This window comes from Etheostoma cragini, chromosome 5, assembly GCF_013103735.1.
Source record: "Etheostoma cragini isolate CJK2018 chromosome 5, CSU_Ecrag_1.0, whole genome shotgun sequence".
NCBI classification, from domain to species: Eukaryota; Metazoa; Chordata; class Actinopteri; order Perciformes; family Percidae; genus Etheostoma; species Etheostoma cragini.
In genome coordinates this window covers 10,010,545-10,024,258 of record NC_048411.1, presented here as the reverse complement: position 1 = coordinate 10,024,258, position 13,714 = coordinate 10,010,545, and the positions used below count along the sequence as shown (strand labels likewise).

General features: G+C 40.3%; 1 long non-coding RNA gene across 1 annotated transcript in view; it reads left to right on the top strand.

Annotated features, from left to right (window-relative positions):
• The window catches only part of LOC117944475, a 13,087-nt gene extending 7,360 nt beyond the window's left edge, over positions 1 to 5,727 (top strand). Inside the window, exons 3-4 of the long non-coding RNA XR_004656593.1 lie at positions 3,724 to 3,727; positions 5,640 to 5,727. This is a non-coding gene — a long non-coding RNA (uncharacterized LOC117944475). The remainder of the gene's footprint in view (positions 1 to 3,723; positions 3,728 to 5,639) is intronic.
• Positions 5,728 to 13,714: the final 7,987 nt, after the last annotated feature.

Here is a 13,714-nt window from a genome sequence, read left to right as displayed (position 1 = left end):
GTGCTTTGGTCCGAGAGCAATAACTTCAGTTTTATCTGAGTTTAACATTAGAAAATTACAGGCCATCCAGGTTTTAATGGTTTAAGGTGGGAGGGTTGAGACAAGTTGGGGGAGCCAGTGTCTAGTATGTTGGGAAATCTTTGTTGACATGTTAATTATTTTTGAGGACTGTTTCAATATAATCGTTTTCAATTATTTCTTTCACAGTAGAGTGTGTTGCAGCGACACAGCTAACTTTCTCTCTAATTGTTGCTCACATCCCAGGATGGCTCTGATACATTGCTATCGTTTCCTGCACCATGGCTGGAGTGACTAAAGGGGGGGCAAATCATAGGCAGCTTGTGAGGATTATTTAACTGAACGCTTCGGTGAAACATACTAAGATTATGACGCATGTAAAAGACTTGAACGCAGATATAATGCTTTTGCAGGAGACACACTTATGTGATTCTGACCGGATACTGAACAGACCTTGGATTGAACAGATCTTACACTCCAAATTCAATCTGAAAACGATGGGGTACAGCAATATTGCTAAGATCTAGGATTGACTTTGTACCTGACATTTGATTACAGATTCAATGTACATGTAACTATGTTATTGTTTTTGGTATACTATACCAAAAAACCATCATATTAGCATCTGTTTACACCCCCAGTTACAGATCTAATCCGTAACCTGTTCCGCTCTCAAAAATAGAAGCGACTCTCTGCGCCTTTATAGACCGGTATGGCTATGCTGACCCCTGGAGGGTCTTATACCCTTCTGTCAGACAATACTTATTTTTCTTCCATGTGCACTGCACCTACTCAAGTATACATTACTTCATAGTAGACAGGTCATTTATCCCATTAATTTTCTCTGTCCAGTAGTCACCGATTACGGTATCAGACCACTCAGTGGTTCCCAGTGGTTATTCTAGACCTCTATTTTGACCATAAGCCAAAGGGATTCAAATTTTGGCTCCTGGATCCCCTTTTGTTGGTTGAGGCGGACTTTTGCAAGTGTTTAACAGAGACTATTAAACTTTTCTAAGACACCAATCGGAACAATGAGACTTCACCCTCTCTTCTTTAGTAAACTCTTAAGGCTTTTGTTAGAGGCAAAATTATATCATTTGCATCTCATGCATATAGAGCTTGTAAGGCTCGGCGAACTGGTAAAAGCTGGTGTGTACATGGACAACGCACTCCCAAACCACCAATCACCTGACTTACATAAAGAGAGGATGGTACTTCATAGTTAGCTCAACCTGAAGAGAACCTTCTTCATAATTGTTAGATATGTTCAATCACTCATATTGCCAGGACTCCCTTCCACAAACCCTCACACATGCTTACATTTCTCTGATTTATAAGAAAGGCAAAGAACCCCTGAATTGTACGTTGTACGTTGTATATTGCTCCTACCCGTTACGTTAAGCTACTTGCAAAGGCCTTGGCCTGAAGAATGGAATTGGTCATGCCCTAACTTATATCAGAGGACCAGACGGGATTCATAAGGGGAGCGTACTCATTCGTTAATGTCAGAAGGCTTGTCAGCATCATTCACTCCCCGCATTATCCCTCAGAACCGGAGGTTGTTATATCTCTTGACGTGGAGTAGGCTTTTGACAGGGTAAAGTTGGCCTACCTTTTCTCCACCCTCCAACAATTTGGTCTCGGGGCAGGTTTCATTTTCTGGATTCGGTTGCTCTACTCCTGCCCCTGTGCATCAGTAACTATTTACTAACACCAAGCGCTCCAAGTCCTTCCCTCTCTTTCACGGAACCCGACAGGGATGTCCACATTCCCCACTCTTATTTGCAGCTGCTATTGAGCCCCTTTCGATCACTTTGAGGGCAGAGGAGGGAATTAAGGGGATTCAGAGATGGGGCACAGACCACAAGGTCTCGTTATATTCCGACGACCTCCTTTTGTACATCCGTAAGCCTCAGTCTAGCACTCCGCCTCCGACTCCGACTCGAGGTGCGGGACTTGTGAACAGTGTTTTAGGAAGCGTCCTCTGAGCTTGCCGTTATTACCTTCCTCTGTTACCTATACCCTGCCTACCTTAACACGTAGTATCTGCTGCGCGCGGCCGCACGTGAGTGAGAGTTGACAACAAACTCGGGTCTCTCAGGTCTGAAGTACTTTAGCTATGCTTTTAACCAATTGTCTATGGAGCCATCTCCATCCTCAGCCCATTTAGACTATCTAATACAGGATTCAAATATTTAGGCATTACAATCACAAGATCTGTCCGAGCATTACAAGTCTGATTTTCAGAGGTGGGGCCGTCTACCGCTATCCCTGGCCGTAAGAGTAAAGACTGTCAAGATGAATGTATTATTATATTTATATATTTTTAGCCTTAGCTTTGTGTTTCTCGGGTTTTCAACTGAACTTCCGTTCAACATACAAGGTAGGCGCAATTCCGGCTGGCTCACCCTTCCTCAGACATCCCCTATTTGCGAGAACCATTTCTTCCTCCCTGCTAAAATTGATTCTAAATTCACGTTTTTGGCCTCCGACATTTCAGAGATATGAATGAAGAATGGGTGCTTTGCTAGCTTTGAACAATCGTGCAAACTTTTAACTTCAGCGGCTCTGATTATCTAAGATCCTTCCAGCTCTGGGATTTTGCTAGGACTCAGTCCTCCCTATTCCCTCAAATCCCACCCCCAAGTGGCATAGATCTAATTCTTAAGGCTGAGACTCTACCCAAGGGTCATATATCTTATTTCTTTATCCTACTCTCTCCATCTTCTGACTATGTTGTCAACAAAAATAGGACAAGCTGGGAGAAAGGACTGCAGACCTCCCTTTCTGATGATTTTTGGGAAAAAAGCCCTGCGAGCAGTCATTTCCTCCTCCAGCTGTGCAAGGCTCATTCAATTCAAAGTGTACATAGGATTCACTTTAGCAAGGCCAATCTTGCCAAGATTTACCCGGATGGCCTGGATGAAGGATGCAATAGATGCTCTCAGACCCCTTGTGTTTTAACACATATGATCTGGTCATACCCCAAACTGCTGAACTTCTGGAAGCTATAATTTGACGCAATCTCGAAAGGTTTGGCGGTGAGGTTTGCCCCCATGTAGCGGTATTTGGCAGACCTCCGGACGGACTCAAACTTACAACAACCCAAGTTAATGTTATTGCTTTTACCTCTGTAATTGCTAATTACCACCATCCTTCAAAGCCTGCTTGTGCGACACATTGTCTTTTATAAAACTTGATAAGATAAAGTTTACTCTCAGAGGGTCTACCAATACCTTCTTTTCTCATTGAAAATCACTTATTAACTATGTGAACCAGCTTCCCATTAGGGAAATGTCACTGTAGTGACATGTCCATGTCCGCATAGGTTCCTACGAGACAAGACCACATTGACATTTGTTTTAAAAAATTGTTTGTTCTGGAAACACGAAATGGAGACCTATTTTGTATGTTGGAAATGTTGTTTAAATGCTGTATCCAATAAAATATATTAAAAATGAAAATCTTCATATACACTATGATGCTATTTTTTATTACAAGTCTTTAAAATGATCTTACAGGATAGCATTTTTAGTTTTAGCATTTAAATCCCACTGGGTTCACCCATGCTAAAAAGACTCACACTCATGAAACTAAGCGGCTTAGCATAAAAGCAACCCCCAAATTTCACATGTAAACAGCATATGTTACCATATTTCAGCTCCACTGAGTGAACACAGCTCCCCATGTGGTTTTTCTGAGTATGGTTTTAAATATCCACCCTCAGTGAATGGCTACTGGGATATTTTTTTGCAAAAGCTTCCTCCTGCCAAATTCTCTATTACACTATAATGGTAGCTGATCTGTTCCTTAAATACAGTAAAGCTGAATATTAGTGGTTAAATCTCTCTCTGACATTGTGTGCACTCATTGAGTAGATCTCTGACAGTACCTAATGGACAGTTGGTTTTATAGAGAGCAGACAATCTTTTTGTGCTAGTAACCCCACAGACACAGCAAGTCACTGATGCTGTTCAGTGTGTGTTTTCATTCCCACTGTGGAACATTTAGGAAATGAATGCTCTTATGGAGTAAGTCACTTTAAATGAAAATCTAGCACTCCTGACTTCAACAGCAACTGCAGTGGAATGTTCCAATGCTTTGGGCTGTTGCAGTCTGATAAAAAACCAAAAAATTCCACTTTTCAACCCTGCAGAGTGAACAGTTCTTATTTGTAACACTATATTGTACAGTGGGTATAAAAAGTCTACACACTCCTGTTAAAATGGCAGTTTTCTGTGATAAAAAAAATGAGACAAAGATAAATCATGTCAGAATTTTTTTCCAACTTTAATGTGACCTATAATGTGAACAATTCAATTGAAAAACAAACTGAAATCTTTGAGGGGGATAATAAAAAATAAAAAGGTACAATAACCTGGTTGCATAAGTGAGCCCACCCTTAAACCTATACTTTGTTGAACCACTTTTTGATTATATTAAAGCATTCAGTCTTTTTGGGTAGGGGTCTATTAGCATGGCACATCTTGACGTGACAATATTTGCCCACTCTTCTTCACAAAAGTGCTCCAAATCTGTCATGTTGCGAAAACATCTCCTGTGTACAGCCCCATTTAGATCACCCCACAGATGTTCAGTTGGATTCAGGTCTGGGCTCTGGCTGGGCCATTCTAAAACATTAATCTCATTTTGGTGAAGCCATGGTTTTGTGGATTTGTAAGTGTGTCTTTGGGTCATTGTCATGCTGAAAAGTGAACGTCCTCTTCCTCTTCAGCTTCAGCCAGAAGGTTTTGTGCCAAAATTGCCTGGTATTTGGAACTGTTCTTAGTTCCCTACACCCTGACTAAGGTCCCCTTCCCAGCACCAAAGCATGATGCTGCCACCGCCATGCTTCACTGTGGGTATGGTGCTCTTTGGATGATGTGCAGTGTTGTTTTTGTGCCAAACATATCTTTTGGAATTATGGCCAAAAAGTTGAAGTTGAACCTAGGTTTCATCAGACCATAACACATTTTCCCACATGCTTTGGGAGAATTGATGTTTGTTTTTACAAACTTCCTCCGGGCTTGGATGTTTTTCTTTGTAAGAAAAGGCTTTTGTCTTGCCACCCTACCCCAAAGCCCATTCATATGTAGAATACGGGAGATTGTTGTCACATGTAGCACACAGCCAGTACTTGCCAGAAATTCCTGCAGCTCATTCAATGTTGCTGTAGGCCTCTTGGAAGCCTCCCTGAGCAGTTGTTATCTCGTCTTTTCATCAATTTTGGAGGGACATCCAGTTCTTGGTAATGTCTCTGTTGTGCCATATTTTCTCCACTTGATGATGACTGTCTTCAATGTGTTCCATGGTATATTTAATGCTTTGGAAATTCTTTTGTACACTTCTCCTGACTGATATAGTTCAACAATGAGATCCCTCTGATGGTTTGGAAGCTCTCTGTGGACCATGGCTTTTGCTCTGAGATGCAACTAAGAAAATGTCAGTGAAATCCTACCGGAACAGCTGAACTTTATTTGTGATTAATTACTTTAAGTGATGGCAGGTGTGTAATGATTTCTGTTCAACATGAGTTTGAATGTCATTGGTTAATTCTTAACACAGTCACATCCCCAGTTATGAGAGGTTTTATGAGGTTTTTATTTTTGCCCCTTCAGTTTGTTGTCCAATTGAATTGTTCACATTATAGGTCACATTAAAAGTGGAAATCATTCTGACATGATTTATCTTTGTCTAATTTTTTTTCCATCATGAAAACCTAGCATTTTAACAGGGGTGTAAAGACTATTTAATTTTCCACTGTAAATGTCTCATGCTGTTAACTGCTGAAGCCTAATAATAGGCTTATGGCAAGTATCTATACTGTGTATGTCAGTCCTATATCATAAAGCCGAGAGCCAATCCAGTTTAACCCAGACTATTGGCTAACCTACAAACTAAAATGATTTTACCCCTGTGTATGAAATAGGATTTTAGTGCCTGCTACTATAAAGCATGTCAATATTTTGGCCCAACTTATTATATGTTTCAATTATGTAAGGGCAGTGTTTTTGAGAAGCCTGTTCCCCTTAAGACGTTTCAAATGTAACTGTGACCCTTTGATATAGAATGTGAACTCTCTTTAAATTGATGCATGTACAGAGACAGAGATACAAGTTTTTTTTTTTTTAAACTGAGCTACATGTTATGATTTTGTCTCAAGCACATCATAAAAAAGAGTTACAAATAGGGTTTAAGTGCATGTCCATTGCAAGGCATGTGTGCCTTTGTGTATGGGCTGTGGATTGGACAAGTTTGCTCATAGATGATTGACAGCTAGATATTTTTCATTTTTAATACCTAACCCCTCTACTGGTTTTTGACAGCCCTTAATATAAAAAACACTCCAAGGGAAAAGGAATTAACTTGGTAGAGGCAATAGGTAAGGATGTAGCGGCCAGAACAGGAGAAAAGCAAAGTCTGAAATTAACAGTAGTTATAGATTTGTACTAGCAATATACTATATTATATTTTGCAGTGCTGTACTATTCTAGACACTATGAAATGTTTCATGTATGAGGCTTTATGAAAATGCCAGTTTATCTGCTTCAGTTCAGTTTCAGCACCACCCTGGACAGCTCCAATGCTGAGCAGGAGCCTAGCTGTGCGTTTCAGCACCATTACATGTGGACAGCTCCCCAAAAAGCCATTAGAATTTCTGGCACAGCTGATCATTTTCACCCTAACAAAGGGTGGTGAATGTTTCCACTCAAACCCTTGACCCCACTGAAAGCTAATGTATATTATTTGTTTTTACTGTACACCATCATTGCTGGGAAAAAACACCCTTCTTTTACTCAATAAGTATGAGGAAAATCAATGGGGGGCTGTCATAGGAACAGTCTCGGGCAGTTTCATGTAGGTTTTTGAGCCAGACCAGATGTTACATATTTGTACTTCAAATGTCCACCATTACATGATTGCCATAGGGACATATTACTTTCCTAATCATTTGTACTTGACAGTCCCAACCATTAGATATGCAAGGAGGTGGGGAAAAAAGGATAGAGCGATTAGTAAGAAGGGTTCCTGTATAATTGCCCATGGGAACCTCCTCTCAGCAACCTGATTTAGTTCAATACTTAGGCCCCAGGCTTGGATCTACCTGTTTCTCTCAGTATTTACTCAATCTTTCAATATCATTCCCATCTTTTTCAAGCCCCCACCCCAACCCTTCCAGTTCTCTCCACCCTGCCCTTTTAATCCCATGGGTTAAGGGGAATAAAGGGTATAAAGGGATTCATTTTCATGGTTAACTTCAAAAGACTTAATTTAAGTCCAGACAGTTAATAGAGAGGTGCATATGTTACTAATTAAAGACAAGCTAGATGGTAAGGAATCAATATTCTAGCCAGCTGTTCTAATATGTGCATAATACAAACACCACACACATAGATAATCTTCCCACAGCACCCCACACAATAAAAAAAGAACTTTTACTTTTACCTTGGTTCTCTCTCCTTGCCTGTTTCCACGTGTCTCTCCTCCAGTCTCTCCACTCTTAGATAAGAAACACTCTCCGAGTGTATCAATTATTCACTTATAATGAGTTTAGATCTTGGTTGTGTTTGTGTGCGTGTGTTCAGGGCGGAAGGATAATGGTGCATTTGTGTGTGTGTGTGTGTGTGTGTGTGTTTTTGCAATTGTCTGTTTTGCCCTGCTAAGCGCCACACCTTTATCTTTGGTCAGTTAACCATCCGACTGTCCATTTGCCCACTATGTATGTGTATGTGTGATCCTGATGCCAGGGTTAGATTTACAGTGGCTGGGAATAAGACTCTCTTTGGGAGATAGTGGATTAGATGGGCCCTGTGATGCCCTGAGATACATTCCTCTCCGCCACATCAGGCCGCCATTGCCAGGCAAAAGCTATGGGCAGTTGGACAGGTGAAGCATATCTAAAGTATTACTAGATAAATAGAAAGTATGAATGAATAAGAAGGTGCATCCAATTATTGACAGAAAAATGGTAATGGATTGCATTTCTGTAAAGGGAGGTGATGGCCTAGTGTCTTTGGTGATATTGATTTCATGTGTGTGGCCCAATTTTAAACTATGCATGCAACAAATGATTTTCTTTTCAAAAAATAAAAAAAAATAAAATACCACTCATGCTACAAAGAGGAGTATGCCAAACAACTACTCGTGTGTGTAAAGTATTGTTTGCATCCCCACACATTTTGGATTTTGCGATGTTGCGATTGCGCGAATTGACGCAAATTCAACCAATCACTGTGGTGCACCTTGCAATTTTGACCAATCACCGCAACGTTTTCGCAAATACCGGTATTTATTTGACCAAAATATTGACAAATTGACAAATAAATTTGACCAAATACCGGAGTTTCCCACAACTTCAACCAATCCCAGCAGTCCCATGTGCCAGACTCTGTATCAGCATGTGACTCTGAGCGCTAATGATCAAGCAGGAGTGAGAACGGATTGACGTCACATGTACATCGCCATATTCATTTCCTTGTTTAACGAGACATTTGTGACTCAAACATCTCAAATTTACAATCAAAACCTACAGCAAAAGACCGAATAAAACATTTCAGAATGTCTTGTTACGCTGTAACGGTTTTTCACTCTGATGTTGCTGTCGTGGCTGCTGTATCAATCCTGTTGGCCCTCTGCAGCGGAAGGGGCTGCTGATTTCCCCTTTGCAACTGACGCACGCACGCACACACACACGCACACGCACACACACACACGGTGGATTATGGAAAAAACGGAGATGAGATGTGCAGGATGATCTAAACAGAGGACAGCAACGGTTGTTATTGGAAGAGCAATGATAAGTCAAAGTCCAATAAGTCCTTTATCAAACCGTATGAATGTGTGTCCCAGGCCAGGATAGTAAATTAATTAACAATGTAAAGATCCGGAGCCGGAAGGCAAAGTTCTCGATCTACCGGGCAATTTTTGTTCCTACCCTCACCTATGGTCATGAAGGCTGGGTCATGACCGAAAGAACGAGATCAAAAATGGGCAGAAATGGGTTTCCTCAGGAGGGTGGCTGGCGTCTCCCTTAGAGATAGGGTGAGAAGCTCAGTCATCCGAGAGGAGCTTGGAGTAGAGCCGCTGCTCCTTCGCGTCAAAAGGAGCCAGTTGAGGTGGTTCGGGCATCTGGTAAGGATGCCTCCTGGGCGCCTCCCTAGGGAGGTGTTCCAGGCACGTCCAGCTGGGAGGAGGCCTCGGGGAAGACCCAGGACTAGGTGGAGAGTTTATATCTCCATCCTGGCCTTGGAACGCCTCGGGATCTTCCAGTCAGAGCTGGTTGATGTGGCTCGGGAAAGGGAAGTTTGGGGTCCCCTGCTGGAGCTGCTGCCCCCGCGACCCGATAGCGGATAAGCGGATGAAGATGGATGGATGGATGGATGGATGGATGTCTTAAATCCACCAGCCATCATCATATTATACCAACATTTACAGCATTCTGAGCCTTTTTGGTTTATGAAAACCCAGACCAGAGTATAATTAATAGCAATAATTATTGTTCTCCCCAAAACAAGTTTATTTTTTATTTTTAAAGAACTATACAAAAATCTTTTTTTGCAACTTTATCTGTCTCCCTTAACTTCATTGCACCAAACACACACAAAAAAAAGCATTGTTATTTTATACTCTGTGCAAAGTATCTGACATTAACTCACACAAATCTATGTTCACATGAATGTACAAGACAGACAATGTTCTTGAGACTTTGTGACCACTGTAGACATGCATGCTAACAAGCCACCCAGCTTGCACCTGAATTACTCTTTGTCTCTCTCTGAAGCGTATATTTGCATGTCTGTCTGATCTTGCTTACCAGTTTCTATGTCTGGGGTTTTAAGTTTGCAAGCTCATGCAAAAGCTTTTAAGTATATTCTCTCACAGCACCAAAATAAAATCTTACTTACTATAAATGACAAGTCCTTGAACACCGCCAAGGTGACTCTTCTTCCAGCTTACACAAATAAAGGGCAGCACCCATTTCAGAACAAAGAAGGAGCTTACTTCATGGGCTCCAAGCCATTCCACCCTCTTTTTATATTTATTAGTTCAGCCGCCTCCTCTTTTACCTTGTGGGTAATTAGTGCATCGGTGTATCCACTCAATTGTTTTTTTCAGAGGCTGGTTCAGTGCTTTATTATCAAATCCATTCCTTTGCTCATTCAGAAAATGCAAATCAATGAAACTCGGATCCACGTTTTCACTGCTACCTCACACCTAGGCAGGTTCAGCACACTCACACACACCCAGAGGTGGAAAGTAACGAAATACATTTACTCACGCTACTCCATCAAGTAGTTTTGATGTGTATTTTGAATTTTTCAAGTAGTTTTTAGATTTGGTAATTTAAAATGTCCTCGATTACGTTTTGAGTGGAGTATTTCGCTACATTACAAAACCCATCCGTTACTTAAATAAAAAAATAAAAATTTTGATTTATAACAAGATGGAGGTGTATCAGGCGAGCGATGACGGTTCAGAACCAACAATGTATGGCACTGTCACTTTAAAGTGTGTTCGAAAATGTTTTTGGGGATGGTCTGAACTAAAATTGCACATTATACCTTTCTTAGGATCTTAAATGCTGTGTGTGATATGTGTTGCGTTGTTATTTCATGTGTTTACATTTAAAGATTACATTTTTTGGCATTTTAGGCCGTTATTTTGATGGGACAGCTGAAGACATGAAACCCGGGCACGCTGCATTGAGGAGTAAACCTCTATACGTGGGCGCCCGCTCTACCAGGTGAGCTACCCAGGCGCGAGAGTCCCCTGCCGTGTTTTACAGTTAAAAAAAGAAATGTAACTAAGTAACTTTTACTTAAAGTACATTTTAAATGAACTACTTATCACTTGTAAATGAGTAATATTTTATCAAAGTTTTGATACTTTTAGTTGAATACAATATTTTTGTACTTTTTCCACCTCTGCATATACAGAATGATGAATTGGCCTCTAGCTAACTTGAAGGTCCCATGGCATGACAATTTTTAATTTGAGGTCTTTTGACAATGTGCATTCCCCCAGCCTGCCTATGGTCCCCCAGTGGCTATAAATGGTGATAGGTGTAAACCGAGCCCTGGGTATTCTGCTCTGCCTATGAGAAAATGAAAGCTCAGATGGGCTGATCTGGACTCTTGCCCCTTACAAGGTTACCTCCCCTTTCTTTGCTCTGCCCGCCCAGAGAATTTGGCTAACCCATGAGAGAGAGACATCATGGCTTTCAAACAAGCAAAGTGACAGTTGGTCAAGGCCACACCCCCAGCCTCCACCATTAGAGGTTATATCAATACAGGATTTTGTTGTTTAATTGCCAGAAAACTCCATCTTTTTGTTGTACTGCTCATTTCTGCAGCTCATTTTTCTACCCAGTGTGTTGAGCTCTCTGTTTTATCTACCTTTGTTGGAAGTCGCACTTGCACAGTACCTAGGTCAGCATTACGAGCCAGTCAGAAGAGTATGAGGGCGTGCCACGCTAGCAGCTAGGAGAACATTATAATGTGTGTTACAAAGTGACACACGTTCGTCACAGAAGTAAAGGCTGTTTCGAGCAGTTTGTGTTTTCTGTTGGAGATTGGAAGTCCCTTTGGGGCGGACTTTGGGCGTTTTTACTTAGTAAACCTATTGCTTGAACAAAAAATATATATAAATGCCACAAATAATGGGGAAAAAGCATAATATGAGCACTTGTACTTGATATTTGTACGACTATTTTTCATAGTTATGACAACATACTGCACAATTGTTAAGTTAAAGTTAGGTTAGGGATAATGTACTTGTGTGAAACTTACAAGTTTAAAAAGCTTCCTAACATACTGTGACATACTACTAAGTTGGCTTTTATAATTTAATTCAGTATTTGTAAGTTTGAGTCCATATTGGTGTCAACAAACGTGTTTCTTTGAATCATTTCTTTAAAACAAAAAGGCCTGATATGAACAGGAAAATGGTGTTCTGTCAGCAATGAATTATGTAATTAACATACATCCGGGAAAGTTTCATTCTACAAGGTGCAGATTCATTTTCCATGAGAAATGGGACGCTTAACATTGTAGTAGATAGTAAACATAACAGATACCTAATTAAACTAAAATAATCTACGGCACTTTTAATCTACTTGGGCAAATGGTTGCTAATAGTAGTGAATTATTTATTTTTCGCAGATCCCATGTTCATGTAATCCTATTATGTGATCCTGTTTTTTACACTTACATTGTCAAAAGTAGCAATCCCACAATGTTCATGTACTGTATTTTAAGAATAGTAAATATACTCAGAAATCCATCCATTTCAGGTGACACAAGCTTTATTTTCTGTTAATACATTACTTCTGTAAACTTATTGCACATACTCTCATCTTCACCCTCTGTCGTTGTCATCTTTTTTCTTTCTTTCTCAAGTCGCAGGAGCATTTACTTTATTACACATATCCTTCAAATATCAGTATAGTTTTGATCAACAAAGACATCACATTATCGACACAAAGCCTTGTGGGTAATGTTGCATTACAAACAGAACTAGACCTATGGGACAGATTATCCTTTGTGGGTATGTGCTATATGTACTTACTGTGTGTTTCTGTGACTTAGAGTAGCCCAATTTCCTTTTGTGTCTGCGGCCCCTATTTTTTTACAAAGACAATGTTGCCTTTTTAATCTAGTTTTTAACAGCAAGTGCTAAGAAAAACTCACTGCTGAATGTGACAAGGAATCCCCAGGAAAGAGACTACACTAGGCAGTAAAAAAGGTAAAGTAAAAGTATAACATTAAGACATTGACAAAGTGTGAAACTTGTAAAAGCCACTGAGTTTCTAAGGATACGTGCTATGAAGAGATCTTATTCTCAAAAGATTATTTGTGATAGTGAAGGTAAAATGGCAGTCTGGAAGAACGTAAACGGAAGTACAAGTAATCAAGAGAATAAGCATGTACTGTACTGTTCAACCCCAACCGGGCGTCAGACACACCTTACCAGAGCCTGGGTCTGTCCGAGGTTTCTGCCTAAAAGGAAGTTTTTCCTCGCCACTGTCACACTGCTAGTTGCTCTGGAGGAACTGGTGTGTCCTTGTAAATTATGGAGTGTGTTGTATACCTAATCTATCTGTAAAGTTTATCGAGATAACTCGTGTTATGAATTTATACTACAAATAAAATTGAATTGAATTGAATTACTATTGCTATGCTATTATGTAAAAATCACGAATATTTGTTCCCATTATCAGTGAATTTTAAAGTTTTTGAGGGCATTAAAAGTTCAATTTCATCAACCATTTCCTAAAATTACATTTGGGAGATGTAATTAACCTAAAGGCAATAACACCCCATATTTACATTATTTAACATATTTACCAGTGCCAGATACTACATGTTTACGTTTTATTGCGGGGTCACAGCATATACTCCCACTCATTGGTATCCACGCCACCCTCAGCTCCCAGCACACCACTGATAGAGGGATTACAGTGAAGGATCAATCTTCAGCCAACACACAGGATAGATATGAAAGTCTGAGTGCCCATTTGGTGCAAGATGTCCCTCTTTCAAATAGGTGATTTCCAGAAGTACATGTGTATCCGTGTTGTGCAGAGATGCTTTTCAAGGTTGCACTTTCTCAGTCTCTTTGCTCAGCAGCAGTCGAAATGTTTTTTTATATGTTAGTCATTTAAGCATTAAAGGTGCAAAATGTAATATATTTA